The sequence below is a fragment of the Halictus rubicundus genome, chromosome 5 (genome assembly GCF_050948215.1).
Source record: "Halictus rubicundus isolate RS-2024b chromosome 5, iyHalRubi1_principal, whole genome shotgun sequence".
NCBI lineage: Eukaryota > Metazoa > Arthropoda > Insecta > Hymenoptera > Halictidae > Halictus > Halictus rubicundus.
Genome location: NC_135153.1, coordinates 17495933 through 17521322, shown reverse-complemented (window position 1 = coordinate 17521322; position 25390 = coordinate 17495933). Strand labels below are relative to the sequence as shown.

General features: G+C 37.9%; 1 protein-coding gene and 1 long non-coding RNA gene across 2 annotated transcripts in view; one reads left to right on the top strand and one right to left on the bottom strand.

Moving 5' to 3' along the window:
* Positions 1-7918: 7918 nt before the first annotated feature.
* The window catches only part of Scp2 (Sarcoplasmic calcium-binding protein 2), a 70296-nt gene continuing 52824 nt past the window's right edge, over positions 7919-25390 (top strand). Inside the window, exon 1 of the mRNA XM_076788640.1 lies at positions 7919-8108. The gene's annotated coding sequence lies outside the window, so the exon portion shown is untranslated. The remainder of the gene's footprint in view (positions 8109-25390) is intronic.
* Positions 11553-25390, bottom strand: part of LOC143354492 (uncharacterized) — a 69641-nt gene continuing 55803 nt past the window's right edge. Inside the window, exon 3 of the long non-coding RNA XR_013082336.1 lies at positions 11553-11679. This is a non-coding gene — a long non-coding RNA (uncharacterized LOC143354492). The remainder of the gene's footprint in view (positions 11680-25390) is intronic.

The following is a 25390-nucleotide window of genomic DNA, read 5'->3' as shown; positions in this document are numbered from 1 at the left end:
TCAAGTACAATTTTTAAAGATGAGATAATCAGAGAAATGCCCGACATTATGGCCGAGCTATATTCGAAACAAATAATCTGACGATCAAGGTCACTGTTCCAGTTAACAAGCTCCTACTCCATTTTTCGTGTCTTAATTCTACTGACCTGTTCTCTGTATCTCCGAGGACAAAGTAAGTTAACAGAGCGTAAGAATGAGAGCTGTTCTTATTTATTGACCTTGGACGGCCAACATCTTCTCGAATGGCTATAATCAATTCATTCGTAAAGGACCAGGAGACACTTCACAGTTTCCAAGTTTACAGATTTTAAACAGAAACCACAAAGTGAGAAAACAACACAGACCAAAATGAAATAACAATTCGTTTCAATAATAAATCTACAATATTTACGGTACAATTCATACATAAATAATAAAAGATATTTAATAATAAAAGATTTATGTAAATGAAACCTGCATTTTCAAGATATAAAATATTGAGACAACAGAGAAGTAAAGGTTATATTCAACGTAGAATAAAATGTTTATCACAATTTTATTTCAACGCTAAAAAATTTTGTTAAAAAATGTGTACAAGGGCTGCAGTTCCAAGGCAAAATATTCAGACTATATCAAAAGAAAAGTAAGAATTGAAAATACTTTTTTAGCCCAGTTTCCCGGTGGAATCTCGACTTTTGGCCCGATATAGAAATAACAAGCGAGAGAAGGCCAGCTCGAGACGGTTCTCGTCCGCGTCGTGAGGGAAAGGTTCTGATAAAAGATCGACGTGGATCGTGGGAGGGAAGTTGCTTACGTTATTTAAGCTCGAGGGTCGCAAACCACGTCTCCCTCTCTCTCTCTCCCTCTCGGCTTGTCGACAGCTGAGATACGATCTGCTGTTCACCAGGCCGGAAGGTGGCCAGGCGGAATTCTTCAGTTTCGAAAAATCGTCGACGTCTGCGAGTGCTGAGTCGACGCGTTGCTGGGACGGCGAAATGCAAGGGTGTCTCGAGACCGCGAAGTAGGCTCGAGAACGGCCGTATTCGGCCACGATCGAATGCCACGATTTCTCGCTTTCCGTTCGGCTTGCTGCTGATTTGTCACACCCTTCGGTGCCACTTAACATCTCGCCGCAGCGTCGAACGAAAGATTACTCGAGCATCGTGCGAGCATCTTCTCCGCGAACACCGATTCCGACCGATCAGGCTGACGCGCGCGAATAAAAATGATTACACGTCCACAACCATCGACTATTTTCTTGCCTCTTGTCACCCCTATCTTCTTTCATCATACGAGCTTATAAAAATCGTATTGTTTAATTTTATTGCGATTGAACATGTCAAAGTCATTGAATTATTACGAATAACCATATGTTGTATAGTTTGTGTTCTATAATATATGCTATATAAACCTTACACGTATTGAAGCAATAAATAAATAAATAATAATAATACTTGTTAAATGGATAATATAGCATAATTTAGACAGCATTGTAGGTAGTACGAGCACGATAACGGCATAAGCAACGCGAAGATTTTTTCCACATTTCGATGGGCTATTGTCGAAGAGCGACATCGTCGAGGTGGGGGGCGAAGCCTTAATTAATAGGTGTGGTATTACACGCGAGGATCCACCGATCGCAATTTATGCCTCTTATAAATCAAGTTAACCGACGTGCACGAAACCCATGAAATCCGCGTCGAAGGTGGTAGGTAAGTTGTGGTTTGATTGACGGAAGCCAGTAAATGGGAGCATCGCCACCCCGAGATGTCATACAGAGGTGCTGGAAACCCCCACCGTTCAACGTCCCATCTACAAACGGTCGCGATAACGGAACTTCTCCCGTTCCAGAAATCTTAACGGTATCATAAATTCGGATTTTCGATCCTTCCGAATCGACCATTCCCGGGGCGAAGGGCGATCCTTTGCCGGCGTTGACTGGGCTTCGCATTGGACGTGAATACAACCGGACCGTATCTGACTTTCACACCATCCTGTTTATCTTTATTTCAATTGCCCCCCTTGTATCTGTCCCCTTTTTATCGACCATTTGCGAGGGAGGATTTTTTAGAATACGGTAAAGCCTCGATCTAAGCGCGGTCCTCGGGTCCGTGCTGTGACATAGATCGTGCAGGGCTATTATTTTCTCGTGACCGCGTCGACCGCGGAAAAGGACAGCGAGTGTAAATAAACACGGACCGAGCGGCCGAAGACGCATACAGTTGCGGATTACGCGCCATGTTTACACACTTTACACTACTCGACGACCGAGGCATCTTGAAGAGTATGCGCTCCAGGGGAGGGGATAGGCGAGCTGACTAAGATCGCGTAGCTCCGTTCGGCTTAGATCGAGACCTTACTGTATTCGAAGCGTTCTTCCCAGAAAGAATTGGATATTAGATGCGGGGTTAAAAGACAAGTGTGTGCCGATCTTGTATTATTTAAATAATCATAATATTGACTGAATTCCGTACGCTATGGCTCGAAAAAGTGTTCTCTAATTTTTATTGTATTTTTATTTCAATGGGAATCTGAAGAGACAGGCGAGTTTTTTACTCGATCCACATTTTCTTTACCGGTAGTGACCACTTGTCATTTTTCGCAACAATTTTCGATTCTTTTTGGATACAGAACGACGTGCTGCAACTGTTACACCCAGACAATAGACTGCCACAATTTCATATCTTGCGGGAACTTTCGCTCTTTCCACGATTGTCAGTATGCTTCTATGGGACTTCACAGGAACCCGAGCACAATGAAAACATCACAAGTAATGGCATACGCAGCACAATAAAACGATATACGCTTCAATCTCTTACTTACTTCCAATGCATTACTTCGCCGCGCATCAAAGTTCTAATATAGTGCTTTTTTATCCATCCTGTAGAATACTCGATGCCAGCCCTGACCGAAAATGGTCAATAAATATCGTTAACTTCGACCGCCATTACAGTCACAGATAGCTGACACCGTTTCTTATCAAACTTGATAATCAATTTTATTACTTACTTGAACCTATCGAGTAAACCACATTTTCGATAGTATCTACTGGGTATGAGAAGGTTACAAATGTAATTACTGTAATAAATCTTATACTTTCCATTCTTATATTATTAACAAATAAATTTTTCTAATTGTGCTGGTACAAAAAGCAAGAAAATAGTAAGGATATTATAAAGGAAAATATTTTTCCTTTTATTCGGAAAAAAGGTTCTGATAGACAAAGTGTGCAGGTCTGTGAAGCATAAGAAAATTAAAAAAATAATTGACACCATAAATCTCAACTTCTTAATTTTTATTTTATCTTAGCTTCGATTTAAAATAAAAGTAATTCAGAAAAAAAGGTAAAAGTAAGATGAAAAGAAAAGCCAGTCTGTATCATCAGACCTGAAGAAGACATTTAGGCTGTTGTCTTTAGATGGACCACCTTGTATAGCATTATAATTCCACCGCAGAGGCAATGTCACGCAGCGCGAGCCTTATAGAGTAAACGTTAGCTTCGGGAAACGGGGGGATAAAGGTGTGAACGTGGTTACACGATGTGTCAGACGACTATAACAAATCGCGTGCAACAGTGTTACATTATCGATTAGCGATAGTGTTAAGTTATTCTGCGCGCGTCCTGTTCGCGGGGAAAATGATACGGAAACGGGGAAAAATTTTCGGATGTTCGCTCGGTTCCCGTTATGATACCAATTAGTTCGTTTAATTGGGGTTCCATTGTACGTCTGTCGGCGTATCAATCATTGCAATGCGTAACCAATTGATGCTCCATCTGGTCCCATACCGGTAGCGACGATATACGAATCTCTGCTGCGATTCGTCGATAATTTTCTCACTTCTTTGCGTTTGCCAGAAAGTGTTTACTCTATATATGTCCGGAATTCCTAGACGATATAAGTCTTGGAACTATCCCCACTGCCGCGGGGTATAACTCATTTTCTACGTTCGGCGTGGATCAAAGAATAGTATCTCCTGGACGATATACGTCCCTGGCTAGACCCGTGATTTGGACAAGTATCGAGTAAACACTGTATCTGGAACCTTAACTCTGGAATGATAACAACAATGAGCCAATGTCGAGTCACTTGTAAACTGTATTAGACTCTTTATTATCTATATATTTTCTAAATAGTCTAGAAAATTCAAAAATATTTTTAGATGCAAATATTTTTCCATGAGAACCTGTTGAAATGATTCGATTAACGTTGCGAACAATTTTTGCAATTACTGTATCCCACTTTGGACTCTGAGCTGAAGTTGAACGGACATCACGAAACAATGACTGCAAAACCCATTTGCAGAAATCAATACAGTGAATTGTGCACTTTACAATGGTGTAACACACGAAAGTGTTCAAATAACAATTTATGCTAAAATAGGCGCCGAAGGAAGAAGCGACAATTTAATGCGAAAACCGTAATTATTTTTGAGCTAACATAATGAGAAAAAGGAAAGAAAGGAATATTTTCAAAATATGTAATTCAGTGGACAATTACATGCTACAGAGAAATCCGTAGTTACAAAGAAAAAAACGTTTTTACGCTGCGTAAAAATAATCGATCGGTGCTCCTCCTTCACGGTTGCAGCTTGAGAAATTTAATTGAAATGGATGATAATAAGTAAAAGTCAATTATACCAATTCCTCGTGATATTAATTTCAATATGCAAAGTAAAATTATTTTCCGCCATTCGTTCGCGCTTTTCCACTCTTCCATGAATTTCATGCTCATAATTTCAAATAATTGAATAATTTAATACGAGGGTCGTCTTTCTATAATTTTTAATGAATGGTATATTCACTTTTATATGCGTGTGATTTTTAATGAACTTTGGAAATATTAAATAACCACGGATGTGGGAAATACAAAATTTACGCTTTAAAGATTATATTTCGAACACTGATTTTTAAATACAATTTTAAATCTCTTGCTTATATATTTAAAATTCCACCGAGAGGATTAATTATTCGAAAGCTTTACCCAATTTGATTTCGGAGTTATGAACACCTCTCTATATTTTTCGCAGCGTGAAAACAAATTTTTTTGCTTCGTATAACTGAAAGTTAATAACCCTCAAATCTTATTTTTTATTTTCGAAAAATTGGTCTCGTTTATAGAAAATAATCATGCTAATTAAATCTTGTGATTAAAAGTGAAGTTATACAAAAATCTTGATAACTCAATCCCAAGAAATAAACTGTACAAAGAAAAGTAGAAATTATGTAGAAATTTTATTTTTTAATAACTATTTGATTCATCAATATTTAATCAATACACAATTGAATGCTTATAGTATTTTATTATTATTGACGCAACGAATAAAATATCAAAGTAGTAAGGTTCAGAAATTGTTAATTTGCTATAATTCTTAGAGAATTTGTGTCCAAGACTCGCTGCTGTTTTCTTGTTGGTAATTTTAATTTTCTGATACGGATTAATGTACATTCTGGAACACGATATTTTTAAAAACTTCGAGCTCATCGATATAGATTTCGGTGGTCGGTAAATTCGGTAAACGGTATTGGAATCCGCATCCCCATTTTGAGAGGCCGTAAATTCGTTTGGCTGTCAGTTACAGCTCCAACAACAAAAATTATGCAGTTACCGTTCATGGAGAGGCACTAACGGCTACGAAATCTTTGAAAATATGTACATCCTTCAAGAACATTATTCATCTAATTTGATTTCCCAACGCAACGTTTGTCTTCGCAAATAAAATTTCCTCTTTAGGAAAACAATGGGAATTTAATAAATGATTGAAAACTGCAAGGCTCGTTGCATGGAAACTTCAATTTTAATTTTCCATAACGCCACTCACCCTTCAACAAATTTTTAACAATAATGGACCTCCACCATCTTTCTTTTTATTAAATAGGTAATATTAGACAGTCGAATTTATAATTTTAGGAATTATCTGATTAATAGCGAATCGTCCTAACTGGTATAACGATTAATATGTACTTTTATTAATTGTGGATTACTAATCTATTCAGACTGATTACGAATTCATTGCCGCAGAAATGAAATGAGAAATTTTCGCTTCGGAAGGTTCAAATTCAAATTTCTGTTTTACCAGCATCTTTATGATTCTTAAATTATTTAAAATAGAGACAAAACAATTAACTCTCTCCAAATGTTAACAACTAATGTACTAATGCTTGTGAATGCATTAATGCGTAGTAATAAATTTCGTTGAACTTAGAATATTTAATTCACTAATATCGCTTATTAAATCCATTGTATTCGTTCGCAATTAATTGACCAAATCTATTAACGATAAGCGGTAAGCGTTGATAGTGAACGGAGAGCCTGCCACCGCATCCTATGCGAAAGTAGTCATAGTAATGTTTCGTGGTGATATCTACCATCAGTTTGGTGCATGTGTACTGGACTGATTCTTAATCAGTTAATTTTTTTCATTTTTTAAACGAAGCTGTCTACGCGATTTCATCTTTCTTGATTTCCATCTTGTTCCCGTGGCCTCGTTTCTACAGGGTGTAAAGAAATGTTCGGTCTCGGCTGCCAACGCGCGTTCTACATCTTCGGATCGATCTGCAAAAACAAGGTTGCCGCAAAATTGTCCTTGACCTTGAATCTCAAGGTCAAATTTGTTTTTATTTCATTGCTCGCGTCAATTAAGCGACGGGAAATTTGACCTTGACATTCAAGGTCAGTTCAAGGACAATTTTCGTTAGGACAACGTTGTTTCGCCTATAGCAGCCAAGACCAAACGTTTCTTTACACCCTGTACAATGAGGCACGCTTGACAAACGGTAAACCAGGTATTCACTTCCGGTAAATCCTGTTTTCCTGCGAGCCAAATCATTTGTTCGAATAAGCACTTTTTGCTTTCTAATTATGTAAAGTCCAACTAAGATAAACCCGGCACCGTCCAAAGTCCTTTCTGCCATCGGTCTTTTTGCCAGCATGAAAAGTAGGTACATTAGTCATCCAATTTCACCCCACATTCTCCTACATTGATAAAAGAACTTTCTATTACTTTTGAACCTAAATACTCCGCCGTACTCCATCGCTGTGTTACAGACCTAGCCTCGGGATCCAAGTACCGGGCACAAAAAGTCTTCCTAAAACATATAAAACTGTGCATGTCAAGAAATATACTTATATAACACAAATCTTCCTCAAAGTTCATCCTGCGATTTTTCAAAAACAGCATTCAAATAATAATTATTATTATTTGCTTGTTGCTTTAAACCAAACAAGGTTTGCATAGCATACGCGGTACACAAACAATAAACAGTACAGTATATTAATATGTAAATCTGTTGATAACTCAACCAGCAGCTTAAAATTAGTTTTCAATATATTCAATAAAATATGTTTTTGACTCCCATCCTTAAGGGCTGTTTTGCGATCGAAAACGTGTGTCGAATTTTCCTAAGAGCCAGCTCTCAAAAAGAAGTTTTATCAAAATCGGCTCGCGTAATCTGAATATGTTCCCTCGTAAGAGAATATGACTGGTTAAATATAAAAAAATTCTACATCATCGGAATAGATTCTACATCGTCAGACAAAAGAAACAAGCGGACAATTGATCGTCGTCCTTGAAGGGTTAAATCTCCAATAAAGTGCTAGTGTCCGACGTTAGATCACTGCGATTCCCAAGTGGAATCAAGAAAAACCAACAGAAGGAAGCGTAGGGACAAAGAGGGAATCGTAGGGGAAAAGGGTCGAAGCAAGCGAATCCGTGGCATCCCTAAATCTTCCGGCAGAAGAGCGAGGAACCGCTCAAAGCGAAAGGCGTGAAAGATTAGATTTGAAATATGAACGAGACATCGATATGACGACGCGCGATTGGAGCACGTGGTGGTTCCCGCGTCCACCGGACCAAGGAGCCTAGTGGACGCAGCTTACGAGGCCGATCTGCGCAAGCACAGGTGCAAGTTCGAGGGTATAAAGAGGAGAAACCCGAGCCCGCTGCGCGCACTTTGTGCTTCATCTGTCCGTCATTCACGTCGTTGCACGCTCGTTGTTTCGCAGTGATTCGCCTCGTTCTTTTTCTCCGCTACCTACGATTAATCGGACTGCACCGGAAGCTGCATCCTCTGCGCCCTTCGTTGCAACCGGTGCTGCTTGGAAAATCCACTTAGGCTCGCTCGGCCCAAGGTACGTGCACGACAAATAATTTCGACGAGGAGATTCTCGAAAATGTTGAAATCTTGTTTCATTGTTGGTTCTCGGAAATCGACACGGTGAAACGGGAATTTTTCGGAAATGTTGAAAAATTATTTCGTTCGTATTGGTTCGAGGCACAGTTTTCAGAAGTCAACGCAGAGAAACCGGGAATAACCGTGGTTACTTTCTGGGGGAAATGTTGAAAAATAGCATTTCGATTTCAGTCGTATTGGTTCCGGGCATAGTTCTCGAAGCACAGCGAAACGGGGAATAACCGTGGTTACATTTTTGGGAAAAGTTGAAAAATATCATTTCGATTTCAGTCGTATTGGTGGTTCCGGGCATAGTTCTCGAAGCACAGCGAAACGGGGAATAACCGTGGATACTTTTTAGAAAATCTTGAAAAATATAATTGCAATTTCAGTCGTATTGGTTCGGGGCATAGTTCTCGAAGCACAGCGAAACGGGGAATAACCGTGTGGATACTTTTTGGGAAATCTTGAAAAATATAATTGCAATTTCTTTCGTATTGGGTGCGAGGTATGGTAGGCAGCGCAGCGAAACAGAAATAAACGTGGATACATTTTGAATAACGTTGAAAAATATAATTTCCATTGCATTCGTATTGGTTCGAGGCACAGTTCTCGGAGCACAGCGAAACGGGAACGAACGCGGTTACTTTTCGGGGAAAAGTTGAAAGGTATGATTACTTTTGTATCGGTTCGAGGGACAGTTCCAGGAAGCCGAGAAAATCGAGAACGATTTTATGTAGATTTAGGGGCTTTAAGGGATTGGTGAAAGTGTGGCCACAGTGATCGGATTATTCGCGGAGAATTAATTAGAATGGAGACCGTCCGGCCTCCCGTTTCAAAGGCAGTGTGATTGCGATGTAATTGTAGATGGTGAACGTTGGGAGCATGGGTAGAACGTTGCCTCTTCGTAGATATTATTTCGGTGCAACGAGGGAAGTTGGAACCGAGGGGGGAAGGGGTCCGGGCGAGGTGTCTTATTATTCGCCGAGTGACCTAGAAAAAGGGCTTTTAGGGGACAGTTTAGAGACGATTGTTGGCAAAACATGCATTAACGGCCGCGAAAGATGTCGGATACTCTCTGTACGGCCTTTGAAGGTTCCTGGGATTTTTCGAGCCGCGTGTTTGCGACGCTTTTCTGCGGGAGAACGGTGCTGTGATGTGCACGAACGAAAATCCGCGAACGGTGACAAAAGACGGTCTCGAATTCTATCATTTTTAAACGCATTACGTGTCTTTTGCGGCGTGGAGGATAAATCTCCTCGGAATTTTGTATTATATAAAAATCGTAATTATGTGTGGATAGTTTCAATCACTTCGATTAGAATCTAAACTATTTCCACGTTTCTCATGATACTAAAGAGTATTATTATTTTGTTATTGTGCTGAAAGTATTACCATATTGTCGTATAACAATTATTGCCCATTTTCCATTTCAAAAGCTGCGTGCACTGCGTCGGTCACCTAATTGCCAGTATGAAAATCTGTCCCATAAAGAGATACTCGTTTTAAACGATTGAAAGCTGTAACAGAAAGAATGATTCTGGAGGTTACATTTTCTGAAATGTCAAGGTTACAGATGTTTTTTTTTTTTAATGAGCTTGGTATAGTTCCTGTATCATTTATCAGCGCATAATCGCTGCAATTTGCTATTCCCTTTCGGAAATATTAAGTAATTTATGATCGAATCCGCTGGTTCAGAAAATACTTTAACTTTGATATCGAGTGGTACTGGCGGTACAACGTTTACCTTCTTAAAGTTGACGCTCAGAAGAACGGCTTCAACCCGAACACAAACATTTACTCGATGTTATAATTTAAATATTTCCCGAACTGACGTTCCCCGATCATTAATACTTTAATACATTTTTGTGGAGAATAACAGGCCGCAGCGATTCAAGCTATCGGGATTTATGTAGCTTGATTGAAAAAGTCGACGACCTTGAGGTTCCAAAAAATACAATCTTCGAACCAAAAATTATCCCCCAAATATTATATTTTTCGAGAAACGTCGTTAAAACTTAGAACATCGTTAAAGATAACGAAAACATGCTAGGTTGAATTTTGTAAGTAGCTCTTTCTCTATATCTGTAGCAAATTTTATACATTTATGATAAAATCGTAAGTAGATCAAATGCAAAATGGAAAAAACTTTGAAAGAATTTGAAAATTCTGTAGAATTATTTTCATGTGAATATAATTATTTTAAAAAGAAGTGAATGTCTACGTCTACGTAGCTTCTATAGCCTCCTATTAATGCGCACAATTTTTATTTTGCATTAAAATCGACGATCTACTTGTGAAATATCGTGAGTGTTGTATATTAACGATATCAACGAGAAAATCTTTCTTCATACTATACTAAGGATATTTGGAATCACTTCATTAATATTTAACTGACAGCAAAGTGTTCAAAAATTGCAGAAATTGGTATTCTGCCATAAGATCCTCGAATCAGCATACAGCGATACTAAATTACTGTTTTCTCAAAGTGGAAAAGGAATTCGCCGTTACATGCCGCGCGTGTTTCTGCAATTTCAGGAAATAATGAAGTCGTTGGAACAGGCGAATGTTAGATAGCAAGAAGAGAGAACAGGTTCCGGAAGTTTACGATTAATTTGTTGCTGGCGCTCGCGTGGGTTTTTTTTTCACAGGTGAAAACAACGTGTGTGATTATAACTCACACAGACGGTGCACATTACTTACTTGCACGGTGAAAATCGTTTTTACTTCGAAGAACCGTCGCTTGTGAAGTGGTGTCCTCGGTTCGAAGAAGATTTAAGAGTCCGGTTACGTTCATGCACGTTTCATTTAATTTAACCGTGTAATTGGTTGATTGTAGTCCGCCTTATTAAGTCTGGAAATCGCGTTCGCAGTCCGTCGGTGTCGATCTTTGAAAATTCTCTCGACTTTCTTTCCGTTTTGTGACTTAAATTAAATTATGTCATTCATTCGCGGAGAGGGGACAAATTGCTTAGCATTTTTTATTTTTTGGTTACGTCGTTTTGTTTGGTCCCATACCAAATTTTTTAGTCTGCCTTATTAAGTCTGGAAATCGCGTTCGCAGTCCGTCGGTGTCGATCTTCGAAAATTCTCTCGACTTTCTTTCCGTTTTGTGACTTAAATTAAATTATGTCATTAATTCGCGGAGAGGGGACAAATTGCTTCGTATTTTTTATTTTTTGGTTACGTCATTTTGTATCCCAAATTTTTATTTCGCACAAAAATCCGCTAATGACGACTATGATTTTTCGATGTTCTCGAGGTTGAACTTGATACAGGCCATTTCTATTTCGCGCATCTTCGCCTAATTGCACTCCACTGTCTCGGAAAGTGAGGAAATACTTAGCCGGCCGTTGTTTTTCCGCGGCTTCAATTACACCGAGTACCCCGACGGTTGTCTTCAGGATGCTGCGCGATATCGGAGAAACTTAACATGTTTCGAAATGCCGCATACTTTCGCGGAACGGAAACTTTTCCGCGAATTCCTCCGAGCGGGGGCGGCCGGTCTCTCCGGAAGATTTTTTTTCCCCCTGAAACAGGAATTTCGATCGATTAAGAACACCGTACGTAACGAAGCGTTAATTTCGCAATTTTCAGGTTTTACGAACAGCCTGCGCTGTTTATTAACGTCGTTATCGCTTCTCGAGGCGGGACATCGCGTTTTCACTTAAATTGCAAAACTCCCGGCAAGTTGTATTGCTTGTTAATCTCGTTGGAATTTCGGAAAATTTTTCGAACTTCTGATCGAATTTGTTTTTGCGTATTGTTTGTACGGTCATTTTTATATGCTTTTATGTTTTCTAATTGTTGCGCAGGGGACATGCTTAATTCGACGGAATTGATTTTGTTCGCATACGTCATACCGTTTTTTACAATAATTTTTAAAGCTCTTTAAGCACTTTGTAATTGTTTCCTTTGATTTCGTTTATTCGCCGGACGGTTTGATATTACGGATTATATCAACATGAAAACACAGGCTGGTGGTATCCAACTGTGCAGTTCATAATGCAATGCAGTCGAATGAAATATCATTCAACAAAGAAAGCGAAACGAAAAATGAAGTGTGCGAGGACAAGTGCATTTATTGTAGCTGTTCTCAAAATCTTGATATGATGAAATATGCAATTAATGATAGTGCTAATGGTTAGTGAAAAGTTTGCACCTGAAATTTCTATTAAGAATATATTTAAATTTAGTTGGCGAAAAATATTTACCAAGTCTATGGTATAAATAGATTTTTTTTACTGTAAAATATTTAATTAAGATTTAACGGCTAATCACTGGCTTCTTTGAAACTGTGCTACTGCAACTAATTTTACAACTAGTTTTAATATGTGTTAATAATAATTTTTAATAATTTTCCAAAGGGGCACTCCCATTTTTTCAGTGTGTGTGCACGTGGCATTCCATTCGAGATAATTCTGGTGTTAACAAACGCGAATTGAAAAAGATGACTTTTCCCCATGGTACAGAATTTATTTAATACTTTGTTCTTAAGTGCCAATAATTCTCTCAAAGGTCTCCATTGTAAACCACGCACGTACTGACGTTACTGGGTCCCGATTGATTTCTGATAGTCCCGCATAATTTCGCTGTTCACAGAGGACCGACATTGTTTCTATCCCTGTTTCAAAATTCTATAAGATATAACCAACCGTCAGAGATGAAATTGTTATAACACGCGAGCCGTAACATTCTAATTTGATTATAAATTTCCCTTTTCGTTGGGAAAGTGTAAAACCGCTGCATCAATTTTCGCAACGGAATCGTAAATTCGACAACCGTGAATAACAACCAAATATCATAGTTTTGTTGTTCGTCCATATTCGGTCTCGAGCGCGTATAACGCTGGACCGTTCATAACACCGTTTGTTTCGTTGTTAAATTCTGGAGAATGCATTTTATGCTCTTGTTAACGACTGCCGGGAGTCCATTTTGGAGCAGCGCGCGTTTAGGTTTGTTTTAGTCCTGTTTCACATTTTTTTTTGTGTTCATGCTACTGCTGCAAGAGTTATTTTTCTTTAGTTAAGTCGATTACAAAGTTCGCTCTTTCCTACAGTATTAATTTTAAAGCAAACTTGTCAAATATTTACTGTACTCGTTTGAAATTCAACTTTGTTAAAGGTCGTGACAAAGGATTAATTAATCGTTTTGAAAACTGCAAAATTTGAGGCTGTTAAGGCGACCATGTTAAAATAAACTGAAAATAAGTAAATAATAAAATTAGAGAGAAATCAGGATTTTTGGGTTACCGATGTTCCTTTTAATATAAATACACAATTCGTGCCAATTACGTGTAACTACAATCGCTAAAATGTTGGCCTGAAGCCAGCCAGCCCACGATTTATTATAGACTTCATTATACGTATAATGTGATAAATAATTATTCACAATAATGTAGCTGTGCTGAGATAAATTTGAAATTTTATAATTTAGCATCTAGGTACACATATATTGCCCGCATAAAACTGTCAAAATTAGGGTTAACATTTGCGAAAATGGGGCCACCCCTCGTTTCGATTATCTTGTCAAGGTCATCGCTGTGTATATTGTTGCCAAGGTTTTGGGATGAGGGTCGCCGATTATTAAAGAGTTATTATCAAAATGGTTTAGTCAACTAAACACGACTTTCCCGACCAAGTATGTGCAAACGCTTAATTAATAAATCCATAACCGCGGTGTTTTCAGATATTTAAATGAATCCTTTTCCAAGCATGCGTCTGAAGACCTACACTCGAAGAAACTAATAAAGACTTGATTTTCTCTCGGAACTGGCATATCACCTGTAAATTTACCGAAACTGGAATAAAACGAACATGGGACAATAATGTGCGATTATGTTAAAATGTATAAAAGGTGGTAATGTTGCAAATGAGGCAAGAAAACCCTAAGACGTTGGCGCAGGGGTTGAATTGTTCGGTCTCTCGCCTGGGGTCTTTTCTTCTTCGATGTTAATGATCGCCGAGACACGAAAGTTTGATAAAGGAACGCCTCTTTCATGTTGTCTCCTGTGCAGCCTATCAATTTAATTCCTCCTCTACGCGTGTCTATTTTTTCTTTTTTGCCTTTTCGTTCGTTTTCTCCGTTACGGCAAACCGCAGTATCGTTTCGATATAAATAGTGTGACCGGTTGAATGTCGTGCGCTGCTTATCTAGACGGTTTTCCATTTTTATTATTTTTTCTCTCTCTCTCCTCGATGTTTTACAGTTTCGAAGTTGCATTGACCGTGCACTTTACGAGCACACCCGCGTTTATTGCATAGTTGCGCGCGACCCTGCTACAAAATAATAACTTAACTCCCGGACGCGGCGCGAATAAAAAGTCAAATTTGGTGGCGAGCCCTCCGGGGAGAGGGGGGGGGGGGGAATTGCTTTGTTCTGGCCAGCGTTCCGAGTTGGTGAAAGTTTCGATGTTGTAGATCAGCTTTGCCCGCGGGCCGCGCCATTTCTCCGGGAACGCGTAAGAAATTAAAACGCAGCTTTTCAGTCTTTGACGCGCAACTTCCAAAAAAGAAAAAAAATCGAAGAAAATCCAGTTTTGCGGTGTTCCAATATTTATTTTTCCCCCGTTAATAGTTCAAACATATCACGCTCCAACGATTATATATTGATACGACGGTGGCTCTGACTGTACGCATGGGTCACGCGAGACCCGGTCACCGGCAACTACGATCCGACGTGCCAGGGTTAAAATAGGGTCTTCAATACGTATCCTAGAATTTTTTTTAGATTTTTCAGCTCGACTGCAAGGAGGATCTTCCAATTCTGGGGATAAGATTTTGACAGTTACGGTAGAGATCTTTTCGACAGTTAGAGAATATTGTCTATTGAATACAGTAGAGAATACTGTGTACTATGTACTCGCTTCTCTTACTGTCGCTTGTCACGCGTTTTCCAGTAACTACCCCGAGAGAATCGAGAGCGCAACTAACGAGGTTCTACTGTATTAATAAATCGACAGAATCAATATCACATTATACGTTACGCAAAGTGTTGGATCTTTCAGAAAGGAAAGTCGCCATTCTTCATCCTCTTTAGTCCATCCGCAGTGGTATCGGTACAATGCGGGATAACTGCGTAAGAAGGACGGAGTGATCCTCTTCAAAAACTTCCCTCGACAACTTCCTTTATCTGCGGACAATCATTTGTGCCCGCTGATGATCATTGTTAAACACTGACGAACTCGAGTCTTTCGGTACATAACTGGGTAACTTTTAAACGGCGTAGTTTCTATGCAGCCGCGATTTCTTCGCTCCATGCGAAACGGTCTTTAAATGTCCTTCTTCTCCTTCTTCTTTTTCTTCATCTTCTTCTTCTTCTTCTGAGGAATTTTGTACGCGCTTCGAATCACATTTGTCGTTGAACCTTTAAATATCTGAGCTTTTTAGAATCATACCGGCATACAAATAAAAATATTTAACCTTCAGAATAAATGTAGGTTTTTAATAAATGCCATCTTTTCCTTTTGGGACACTATTAACAATAAAACTGTACTTATTAGTACTTATTAGTAGCTTTGAGAAAAGTCAAGAGATTAAGACATGTACATATAATATAACATTTGACATTTTTAAATTGTGTATAAGGTCATCCGGCAGGGATTAATAAAATATTTTGGAAGGACTAGAAAATATTTCGATAATTGTTAAATTATTGGATCGCGTATTTAGCAAATGGATAATTGCGTGTGCACGTGCATATACCTATCTCGGAAGATCATGTCAACGAAATGCGACGGGCTTTTGCTCCGATTTCCCGTAACAACGTTAACGAGTCCCGTATTAATTTAGTAATTCAATGATAAACGCCAGAGCTTCTGTCCGAATGAGCGACGGACAAATTTGAACGCATGTTGTAAATTGTCAGTGCCGAGGCCGCACGCGGACAGTTTTGATCTCTGGGGATATCAGTTACGCGTTGTGGACCGTGTAAACACGTGTAGAATAATTAACTTGTGACCGAAATTGCGTTAAAATTTTGTAACACAATTCTTCCAAAGTTAAAAGTACAGCTTGGACTTCTGTTGTAAAATGTTACATGTTTCTTGTAAAAGATTAAATAATTGTATTGAGTATTGTGTCAAGGTCAACAAGTGTCAACGTTGGTTTTGGACACCCTAAAATCTCTAGTGGAAGCTGATCCAAAATTAAGTATACAAGAATTATCGAGAAGCCTTCGGTCCACGTGGTCAACTATAGAAGGGCACCTACACGAAATGGGAAAGGAATATGTGTACCGCATCAATTAGACCAACAAGAATATTCGTCGATCAATTTACACTTGATTGCTATCCAGATTTCGTAGAGATCCATTTCTTAGCAGAATCGTTATCGGGGATGAAAGATGGATTCTTTATGACAACATAAAGCGTTCCAAGCAATGACTTTCTGCAAATCAAACCGCAATCGAGATCTCTGGAGCATTATTTAAGAAAGAAAACATTCACTTCTGTAGAATATGTGAGGAGGCACCTTGAGTCATATTTTGCTTAACCCTGGATTTCTATAACAGGGGGATTGAAAATTTGCAGGAAAGATGGCAAACTGAAGATTATATAATAAATTAAGAAAGAAAAACTTGAATTTACTACAAAGTTTGTTTTAAAGTAATCGATTACTTGTGGGTCCCCCTAATATATTAAATTAAATTCATATTCAACGCGCATCGATTAATGGGAATACGCGGCGGATTGTAATGGCTCGCCGCGATTTTAATGCGCTTTTCTCCGTTAAATAACCGATATCTGCAGCTGATGCGACAATAAAAGGATGGGAAAACAGCCGAGAGTTATTCGGCCGTCTCGATTCCGATGCGAGGTTTGTCAAGAAAACCGCAGCATTCCGAACGGCGGTATACATACCAATCGTTTCGTGTTGTATCCGGCTTAGCTAAACGATACACAGACGTCGTTCAATTAACTCCGAACGATGGAGCCCAAAGGATTTAAGCGAGGGAAAAGAAGCAGCCGTATGACGGCAATATACAGACGCTCATTTCTCGGCAACCATTCAGAACTCAGGCTTACGTCGATGCGACGCTCCGTCGAAATTGGCTCAACATTTCACGCTGACTAACAATAAGTGCTCGCGTCGTGCCTCGAGTGCTCTATCTACAATGTGTCCTATTTTAACATATAATCGCCGCAGCCGTTCCGCTAATGTATTTTTCGCTTCTTCTTGAGAACCCGGCCGCACCTATGCACCAGAAAAACGGGGTGGCTATTGTTCGAGATCCTTTTTCGTCCGGGGAACCAGGCTTTATTGAGTAAACGTTGTCCACTGGACTGGTGTGGATTTTTATGCAAAACTGATTATTTTGTTATACGTAAAAAATCCGCAGTTTAGTTGTCATCCGCAAAATCTTACGACAGATTTCAATTTTTATAATTAATCAGATTTCTTGAATTTCCATATGATTTCTATAATTAATGAGATTTCTTGAATATTTATAATCAATGAGATTTCTTGAATTTTTATAATTAATGAGATTTCTTTCATGAATTCGAACTTGTCTTTGTCATTCTACTAGTGACTATTTTATGCATTTATTTGTGTATCGGAGAGTATTGGTATATTAACAATTTATTCAAATGGAAAATTGTTATTTTGCGTAACAGTCTGCAGTCCAGTACTCGTCTAGTAATCTCGCACAACATGAACTAAATACGATTTTTATAATCGCAGCACGAACTAATTATTGATATTTAAATCGAAGATCGTGGACCAATACACAAATGTACGTTTGTTATCGATATTATCGTGAACGATTGCTAGACGGAAGATCTTTTGTACGCATTAGCGGTACCGTTTTTCCGCATCGGCGGGGAAAAACCTTTTTTTCATTGGCCATTTTAATATAGCTCTTAATGAAATATATTCTCTATTCCCAAGCTTCGTATAAAAGTGAATAAAAGTTCTGCTTGTTTTCCTCGTGTCAGCCATATTTTATGAAAGGTGAGCTCCGAAGTGGCATTAAAAACTGTGCGGAACGGTAGAATAATAGACACAATGTATACATTACAGGAGAACAATTCCAATGATAAATCGTCTACGATACTACGATCCACCTATAAATAGCAAGCAACGATTATTTATTCACTTTCGGTGATATTATAATAATAATTTTCAGATTAAGATAACAGCAAAAGTACAATCACATCCGAGTCCCTCTGTTGGCTCGGATTTCGCTGATACGAATCCGCGAAAGCGAAACGAGGGTGCTCCGTACAAAAAGAAATAATAACGTTACTCCAATTCGCGCGTTTCGTTCGTATTACAATGCCAGTTACGCGAAACGCAGCGCGAGAAATGAAATCACGCGTAGAAAATAACGCCGGGGTATCTTTTCAGTCGTTTGTTTCGAGTTTCACTATTGGCGATGAAAACTTGCGAAATATCATTTTGATAATTTCCAACGAAATTATTAAAAATCAATCGATCTTATTCGATTTATTTTCTCGTGTTGAATCATCCCCTCCACGTTTATACTAATTTCGGACACCTTGTGGACAAGTGGAATAGTTTACGAAACTACAAAATTGTTTTGTAAGAGAACGGTTGACTGGAGATCTATACTTCCTTCGAGACTTTTGTTCTCTGCGACGAGTACTATAGGATGCAATAAAAAAAAATTGTTTGACCTTGACAAAAGGGTCAAGGTCAATTCTGCGGTACATTTTTTTCAGCAGATCTCCACTTAGCTAGAGGTGCAGAATCGCGTGTAATTTTGAAACACCCTGTACACCCGGTGCCCGAAATTTCTTCATATATCGAGTTATCTACTGCAGCGTGAAAGAATCCGCGATTGAATATTGATTTAACATTTCGGTAGAGAGCAGAGATTGCTAAAACTGTGTGCCTATGATATCCCCGGTTTGGCCGCGAGACTAATACCGTCGGATAGCTCTGGCCGTTCCGCCAAATTCGATGGGAGGAGGGGTGTTTCTTTTTTTTTTTTTTGTTTTCAGCCTGCAAATCGGATTCTATCTGCGACGGGCAAACCAGAGAACAGCTGGAGTTTCCTTCGACTCGCCGAAACGGCGATTACCGCTCGGCGTAGTGTCGTTTAGCTGCCCGGGATCCGTTGAACTGCACACTAATTGCATGTACAAATATACAATTAGGGGTTCATTTGCGAGGCTAAGATATTCGAGCGAGCATTTTGTTAATTGACTATTGGACGCGGTCGGCCGGGGGATTAACAGAAGATTGAGGAAAAGACCGGCACGCGACTGGCGCGAATTCGATTCCGAAGATACACTAACAAATTGCAGGTGAAATTGAATTGAACGCGAATGACAGCCCCTGTTCGCGGAGCATTTCTATTGGCTGCAAAGCGGCATCTCTGAAATTGACTTTTAATTTCCGACCGAGTCGGCCAATCTATCTTTATGATTATTTTGAACAGACAGAAAGCAAAAGTGAACTTTTGAGGCATTAGGCAAGAGCAACTTTTTTATTTAAAAGTCTTTGTATAAAATGTTTTGCGATACAATTATTTTCTAATGTTCAATAACATTTTTAACCGTTTCACTGACATTTTCGTTTGAAAAGATCGCGCAGAATTGCGCAAGCATTGTTCCATTTGGAAAAAAGTGTGCTTCCGATGCTGTGCGAACAATTCAATTTTTTCCCCTCGAACCTTTTTTTCCTGATTGTGGTTTGCATGGAGTTTACGAATTATTTTCGCCGGCGGTTTGTTTGTCATAGACGATACAGCTTCACTGGACGCGATAGCAGCAATTTTTCACCGTTCATTTTCATAATTAAGTTTTCAAGCTAGATTTCAACTTTTTTAATGGATAGCCTCATATTTCTTTCCATTTGTCAGCGAGCTCGCCAACGGAATAACCTAATTTAAAAATTCTTTCTTTAATCTGATGGGAGAGGGATACGGGATAAAAATGTTCGAATAGAAAATTATTTTTTGTATCTGTTTCAAGCACTCAGATAGCCATAATTATCGTGTACATGTTCTGTAAAATAATCTGCTTGGCATTCCCGGACGTTCAATTCCGAATTTTCAAATCTTTGTTCATGGCCGTCGACTGAAATACCGTTCTATGGAGACAGAATTCCTTTAGTATATTCTCTTTCTACCATAACGCAGTATCCGTCTTCCAGATTTCGATTAAGATTGCATCTTAGATTTGTTCGAAGAATTGAATAGAATTTGTTTCCAGCATGAGCGTACGTGTATACTTACACCGCGATCATAAGCGAGCTACGTGGTCCTAGCTTTCGAATTCTACTTCACATTCGAACGCGAAACTCAAACTAACTTATCTTGCATATCGCAAGAGTAATAAATATTATCTAGCATATATCGCCAGTTTCGATTAGTTACCAAATTATTACACACACTTGCACAAATTCACAAGGTTTCGTTAAGACACTAAATTGTTAAATAAATGTCAGGTTATATTTTCTTTTTCTTTTTGGTGTATTGATATTTATAAATTGCAATAATAGATACTTGCACAAATTCACAAGGTTTCGTTAAGACACTAAATTGTTAAATAAATGTCAGGTTATATTTTCTTTTTTTTTGGTGTATTGATATTTATAAATTGCAATAATAGATACTTGCACAAATTGACAAGGTTTCGTTAAGACACTAAATTGTTAAATAAATGTCAGGTTATATTTTCTTTTTTTTTTGGTGTATTGATATTTATAAATTGCAATAATAGATACTTGCACAAATTCACAAGGTTTCGTTAAGACACTAAATTGTTAAATAAATGTCAGGTTATATTTTCTTTTTTCTTTTTGGTGTATTGATATTTATAAATTGCAATAATAGATACTTGCACAAATTGACAAGGTTTCGTTAAGACACTAAATTGTTAAATAAATGTCAGGTTATATTTTCTTTTTTCTTTTTGGTGTATTGATATTTATAAATTGCAATAATAGATACTTGCACAAATTCACAAGGTTTCGTTAAGACACTAAATTGTTAAATAAATGTCAGGTTATATTTTCTTTTTTCTTTTTGGTGTATTGATATTTATAAATTGCAATAATAGATACTTGCACAAATTGACAAGGTTTCGTTAAGACACTAAATTGTTAAATAAATGTCAGGTTATATTTTCTTTCTTTTTTTTTTTTGGTGTATTGATATTTATAAATTGCAATAATAGATACTTGCACAAATTCACAAGGTTTCGTTAAGACACTAAATTGTTAAATAAATGTCAGGCTATATTTTCTTTCTTTTTTTTTTTGGTGTATTGATATTTATAAATTGCAATAATAGATACTTGCACAAATTGACAAGGTTTCGTTAAGACACTAAATTGTTAAATAAATCTCAGGTTATATTTTCTTTTTTTTTTTGTTGTATTGATATTTATAAATTGCAATAATAGATTGTACAACACTGTAATCATCAGTTTGCCATATTCTTCATTTTATTGATAGGTTTGGTATGTGAGTGGTGAGCTAGGTTTGAGCAGTTTCTTTCCGAATTTCGTCGTTAGACGTTATATTATTTTTGCGAGGGACACGTTCTGTCCAGATCGTTATTATTTATTTTATGGATGCAGAAAGTTTGGACGAACAGTAACGAATCATTTGTCAGGGTGCAAGTGCAATCGGTGACGCAAGAACCTCTTAAGGGAAGTGGGGTGTCCCCTACTTCTTGGCAGTCTTCTATCCCTCGCTTATCGGAAGCGCCGCAGAAAGTGAGAACGGAAATTCTATGCCCCTCAAGCGACACACTTGGCCGTCATTGATGATACTGACCTATCTAGGAATTTAATTTTTAGGTCTTAGGGCAGCTCGATACCCCCGCTTGGCAGGAAAAGCTAAGGAAATATTTGTATAAGAACAATGACGTAGAGAACATTTTTTGTTTAATATTATCGTCACAATTAGTATCGTAGAAGGTGGATCTATCCACGCTTTATTTATGTTATTACTAGACCGCGGATCTTTATGCAAACAATTTTCTACCTGAATTGCAACAAACTGGAACGAAGTAGGAAGTTATTCTCTTTTTCAATATGTTTAACAGGCTGATAATAATATAACAGCATTATTCAAGACATCTAATTTTTTTACTGTTTGGAATTACGCCCACTCATTTTTGTCATAAATGCATAAAATTCGCTGTCTAGTTATTGCATATCGTTGTGGACAGTGAACTGACTATATTAACCCTTAGCACTCGAATGACGACTGTAAGGCGCCACTAAAAATTCCTGTATTATTATCCAAAATATTTTTTACATTATTAAATTTATTTGTATTTACTAAATTACTAAACATTTCAGTACTGTACGAGTAAATTGCACCATTGCAAACGATTTAGCAAAGACATATTTCGCACATACGACAGCTATAACATTAAACTTCTTTGCCATCTTATACCGCATAAATTCTATGCATTCATGAGAGAATAATGTTTCGCAATGGGCATATAAAAACAGGAAATGGATCATGTTTCACACCGAGGTGCATAATACAGCTAAAATTATAGAAATTACTATAAAACTTGCGAATGAAACAATTTTCCAAATTGCATATCACTGGTCAAGTGTTCATAAAAGAAAGCCTCACGTTTTAGTCGAAGAACCATTTTCTCTTTTCAGAAATCTTTTGCACAGTGACAGATGGGACACATAAATGTAGTAGAAAATTTATTGTTAAGAATAGTGAAGGGTGAAGGGTTGGTGAAGGCTTAAGAACAGTGAAATAAATAATCTTAAATGGGTCATGGTCGTTTCAACTCCACTGTTAGTTCAAATGTTAATCATACTTTGTGAATGAAAAAAATCGCTGAACGTCCAAATATGAAATTAATCTTCATTTCTACATTTTAAATTTAATAATAAGTAAACATTTTCTAGCATACTAATGTCGAGTAATCAGTAGGTACTTACTCACTCTCTAAGAACCATAATCGAGCTGAAATTATAGAAATTGGAATAGAATCTTGATTATATTTTGACAGAGAAAAATGGCGCCTACTCCCGTACGAATTTGAAACCGATTTTTCTTCTTGCATTTCTACCGTGACGTAAAACGTCCGAACGTCACGGGATCCATAAACTTCACAAAGAAATGTTTCGTGCATGCGACACAGTTATAAACTTTTCTGACATGTTATACCTTATAAATTCTATGCATTTAGGGGAGAATAACGTCCCGTAATGGGAACCGTTCGTGAAACGTCCGTCGATAAAAGTTCCTTTATACGTATTAGGTCGGCATTATTGCCATGTTACCGTCTAATATAATAAATCCGATTTCCTCATATGGGAACTCGAAGGCTTCTCCTTTGCCGGTTGTCGCGGTGAGATCGAGATCCCGCGATCCCCGTCGAATGATTTTTTCGTTGGTGAAATGACGTCCCTTGGGGCTCGGATGTCCCGATAAGACGGATAGCTTAGCCGCTATCAGTATTCGATTGCAATGAACGACTGTTCAGTTTATAATGCAAATAAATCCCCGGACAATATAAATCTCATTTTTCTCGTCGCGACGATCAGATTAGGCGTACTCTGTCCGTAGGTTATACGAGTATCTTTTACGGGGACGATTCCGTGGGAAATCGTTTCGCGATTTGAAATATGAACAGCAGATATTGTAGTCGCGAATCCAGACAAAGTTCTCCCTTCCTCAACGTACGATTTATACGACACGATTTATGGCTGCGAGTTGTTCAATTAAATTCCCTTCGAAATTATTAAAATACAATTGTTTCGTCGCTTTTTGTCGAAAGCACTTTCCAGGAGAAAAATCGAGATTAGTATCATAAGAGATTAATCGTTTAATGCGAAAGCGCTTAAACTTCACCTTGGCAACCCAGACGTTTTAAACTTTTTGCTATATAATCCTGTACATCTTGACGAGGAAATGCCATAAACCGAGGTTTTAAGGCGAGGAGTTTACTGGTTCGAAAGTTATGCGTGTTTAAAGCTGAACGATTTAAAGCGTTTTTGACGGGTACAATACTGAAGATACAATATTCAATCAAATAACAATGGAATAATAGTGATATAGCACTTCTATAAGTAGTTAACACATAACGATATGTCGCTGGCAGAATAATTGTTTGAAATAATCACGTTCAAGTAGTTCGCAGATTGGAATCATGATCAACGTGGAAACGATGATGTTAAACGGAGATATTCCAGCAATATTAACCAATAATCGTTGCTTTAATTAAATAGAAAATTAACGATCATTGATAGAGGGAAAATAGTGAGATAACGGTTTTCAATTACCTTGTTATGGAGTTGCTGGGTAAATTGTAACGCATGAGTAATTTCGGAATTACGGAGGCTCACGTGGAGAAGTTTTTTGGAAGGATTCGCCAGAATTCATAAATCTCGTGGTCGAACTGCACAAAGTTTGCCTCCTAAATCTAAAGCGAGCCGTCCTTGCCAACGGACTCCTCGATTCTGACCATTATCTCTTTGGGAAATAAAATTTACCGTTTCCTCATTAAAAGAGTACTTGTATTGGTTTATTCGTACAATAGAAATACCCTCGTCCGCCTTCTCTGCACACCTATCCTCAATAACAGAAAGAAAATCGTTGCGAATTGCAACCGAAAAACTGAAAATACAAATGCTGTAGAAAAATAATTAAATACATGCATTGGATCTGAAAATTGAAAAAACTAACATAAAAATTAAGTTGATTATAAACGAATCCATTTATTTCACTATTCCACTATTTTTATTTTGTATTCTTGTAAATTGCACGTGCTCGTAGTCATGGTTCCTTTTCAATTTATTTTAATTACTTGCACTCAAAATGGTACTTGTCGACGATATGTTTGTACCACGTTATAATTAGACTGCTGATTTGAAATAAAGGTAACATAAGCGAATTTAAACGTTTCTTCTGCACATGATTTTATAATTTTTCCATAGCATCCAACAAATTTAATACTAAAACGCTAAATTTACATCTAAATAATTTCTGGATTGGAAAAACCTAATTTTTCCTTCAAGCCTGTTTCCTGCGGTTTTTTCTTAGAGCATCCACTGAATTTGAAAAATTCGGCTCGAAAATACGCTTCAAACGGTGATATCTTGACTGGTATTTTTCCCGGCGAAGAAATATAGCAGTTCCGCGAATAACGGCGTCAAGAGAAAAGAGAGGCTAAAAAAATCGGAGCTCGAAACTTCCCGGGACGTGGAACGGCAAATATTATAACTAACATCTCGCAGGAGAGAAGAAATCCGGCACGCTTTTCGCCCGTTTCACGTGTGATATATTG